Source organism: Paramisgurnus dabryanus, chromosome 9 (assembly GCF_030506205.2).
Source record: "Paramisgurnus dabryanus chromosome 9, PD_genome_1.1, whole genome shotgun sequence".
Lineage (NCBI taxonomy): Eukaryota > Metazoa > Chordata > Actinopteri > Cypriniformes > Cobitidae > Paramisgurnus > Paramisgurnus dabryanus.
In genome coordinates, this window is record NC_133345.1 from 5549590 (window position 1) to 5552089 (window position 2500).

At 48.0% G+C, this 2500-nt stretch overlaps 5 non-coding genes and 5 pseudogenes across 5 annotated transcripts; all 10 read left to right on the plus strand.

The window, feature by feature from the left end:
- The first annotated feature begins 104 nt into the window (after positions 1-104).
- LOC135726853 (5S ribosomal RNA) lies at positions 105-223 on the plus strand (annotated as a pseudogene).
- A 125-nt stretch (positions 224-348) lies between these two features.
- On the plus strand, positions 349-467 carry LOC135725952 (5S ribosomal RNA; annotated as a pseudogene).
- Positions 468-592: 125 nt separating this feature from the next.
- Positions 593-711, plus strand: LOC135725420 (5S ribosomal RNA). The gene has a single exon (XR_010524874.1). It is a non-coding gene; the product is annotated as a 5S ribosomal RNA (ribosomal RNA).
- A 126-nt stretch (positions 712-837) lies between these two features.
- LOC135725748 (5S ribosomal RNA) lies at positions 838-956 on the plus strand (annotated as a pseudogene).
- Positions 957-1081: 125 nt separating this feature from the next.
- On the plus strand, positions 1082-1200 carry LOC135726060 (5S ribosomal RNA; annotated as a pseudogene).
- A 125-nt stretch (positions 1201-1325) lies between these two features.
- LOC135725431 (5S ribosomal RNA) lies at positions 1326-1444 on the plus strand. Its single transcript, XR_010524875.1, has one exon. It is a non-coding gene; the product is annotated as a 5S ribosomal RNA (ribosomal RNA).
- Positions 1445-1570: 126 nt separating this feature from the next.
- Positions 1571-1689, plus strand: LOC135724602 (5S ribosomal RNA). Its single transcript, XR_010524264.1, has one exon. It is a non-coding gene; the product is annotated as a 5S ribosomal RNA (ribosomal RNA).
- Positions 1690-1809: 120 nt separating this feature from the next.
- On the plus strand, positions 1810-1928 carry LOC135726464 (5S ribosomal RNA; annotated as a pseudogene).
- Positions 1929-2053: 125 nt separating this feature from the next.
- On the plus strand, positions 2054-2172 carry LOC135725443 (5S ribosomal RNA). The gene has a single exon (XR_010524876.1). It is a non-coding gene; the product is annotated as a 5S ribosomal RNA (ribosomal RNA).
- A 126-nt stretch (positions 2173-2298) lies between these two features.
- On the plus strand, positions 2299-2417 carry LOC135722035 (5S ribosomal RNA). The gene has a single exon (XR_010521782.1). It is a non-coding gene; the product is annotated as a 5S ribosomal RNA (ribosomal RNA).
- The last annotated feature ends 83 nt before the right edge of the window (positions 2418-2500 follow it).

A 2500-nucleotide genomic window follows, 5' to 3' on the forward strand; every position in this document is an offset into this window, starting at 1 on the left:
TTTATGTCATTTTTCCCATGAATGCGTCCTTTCTGTAAGCGTTCTCCCATGGCATGGCGTTGCCACATTAGTTTTGAAGTGTCTCTCGAATCAAGTCAGCACTCGCTTACGGCCACGCCACCCTGAGCACGCCCGCTCTCGTCTGATCTCGTAAGCCAAGCAGGGTCGGTCCTGGTTAGTACTTGGATGGGAGACCGCCTGGGAATACCAGGTGCTCTAAGCATTTAATTAATTAATTATTTTTTTATGTCATTTTTTCCCATGAATGCGATCTTTCTGTAAGCGTTCACTGATGTCATGGCGTTGCCACATAAGTCTTGAAGTGTCTATCGAAGCGAGTCAGCACTCGCTTACGGCCACACCACCCTGAGCACGCCCGCTCTCGTCTGATGTCGGAAGCCAAGCAGGGTCGGTCCTGGTTAGTACTTGGATGGGAGACCGCCTGGGAATACCAGGTGCTGTAAGCATTTAATTAATTAATTATTTTTTTATGTCATTTTTTCCCATGAATGCGACCTTTCTGTAAGCGTTCAATGATGTCATGGCGTTGCCACATAAGTCTTGAAGTGTCTATCGAAGCGAGTCAGCACTCGCTTACGGCCACACCACCCTGAGCACGCCCGCTCTCGTCTGATCTCGGAAGCCAAGCAGGGTCGGGCCTGGTTAGTACTTGGATGGGAGACCGCCTGGGAATACCAGGTGCTGTAAGCATTTAATTAATTAATTATTTTTTTTATGTCATTTTTTCCCATGAATGCGTCCTTTCTGTAACCATTTACCGATGTCATTGCGTTGCCACATTAGCCTTGAAGTGTCTCTCGAATCGAGTCAGCACTCGCTTACGGCCACACCACCCTGAGCACGTCCGTTCTCGTCTGATCTCGTAAGCCAAGCAGGGTCGGGCCTGGTTAGTACTTGGATGGGAGACCGCCTGGGAATACCAGGTGCTGTAAGCATTTAATTAATTAATTATTTTTTTATGTCATTTTTTCCCATGAATGCGATCTTTCTGTAAGCGTTCACCGATGTCATGGCGTTGCCACATAAGTCTTGAAGTGTCTATCGAAGCGTGTCAACACTCGCTTACGGCCACACCACCCTGAGCACGCCCGCTCTCGTCTAATGTCGGAAGCCAAGCAGGGTCGGGCCTGGTTAGTACTTGGATGGGAGACCGCCTGGGAATACCAGGTGCTGTAAGCATTTAATTAATTAAATATTTATTTATGTCATATTTTCCCATGAATGCGTCCTTTCTGTAACCATTTACCGATGTCATTGCGTTGCCACATTAGCCTTGAAGTGTCTCTCGAATCGAGTCAGCACTCGCTTACGGCCACACCACCCTGAGCACGCCCGCTCTCGTCTGATCTCGGAAGCCAAGCAGGGTCGGGCCTGGTTAGTACTTGGATGGGAGACCGCCTGGGAATACCAGGTGCTGTAAGCATTTAATTAATCAATTATTTTTTTTATGTCATTTTTTCCCATGAATGCGTCCTTTCTGTAACCATTTACCGATGTCATTGCGTTGCCACATTAACCTTGAAGTGTCTCTCGAATCGAGTCAGCACTCGTTTACGGCCACACCACCCTGAGCACGCCCGCTCTCGTCTGATCTCGGAAGCCAAGCAGGGTCGGGCCTGGTTAGTACTTGGATGGGAGACCGCCTGGGAATACCTGGTGCTGTAAGAATTAAATTAATTAATTATTTTTGTCATTTTTCCCATGAATGCGTCCTTTCTGTAAGCGTTCTCCCATGGCATGGCGTTGCCACATTAGTTTTGAAGTGTCTCTCGAATCAAGTCAGCACTCGCTTACGGCCACGCCACCCTGAGCACGCCCGCTCTCGTCTGATCTCGTAAGCCAAGCAGGGTCGGGCCTGGTTAGTACTTGGATGGGAGACCGCCTGGGAATACCAGGTGCTCTAAGCATTTAATTAATTAATTATTTTTTTATGTCATTTTTTCCCATGAATGCGTCCTTTCTGTAAGCGTTCTCCCATGGCATGGCGTTGCCACATTAGTTTTGAAGTGTCTCTCGAATCAAGTCTGCACTCGCTTACGGCCACACCACCCTGAGCACGCCCGCTCTCGTCTGATCTCGGAAGCCAAGCAGGGTCGGGCCTGGTTAGTACTTGGATGGGAGACCGCCTGGGAATACCAGGTGCTGTAAGCATTTAATTAATTAATAATTTTTTTTATGTCATTTTTTCCCATGAATGCGTCCTTTCTGTAACCATTTACCGATGTCATTGCGTTGCCACATTAGCCTTGAAGTGTCTCTCGAATCGAGTCAGCACTCGCTTACGGCCACACCACCCTGAGTACGCCCGCTCTCGTCTGATCTCGGAAGCCAAGCAGGGTCGGGCCTGGTTAGTACTTGGATGGGAGACCGCCTGGGAATACCAGGTGCTGTAAGCATTTAATTAATTAATTATTTTTTATGTCATTTTTTCCCATGAATGCGACCTTTCTGTAAGCGTTCACTGATGTCATGGCGTTGC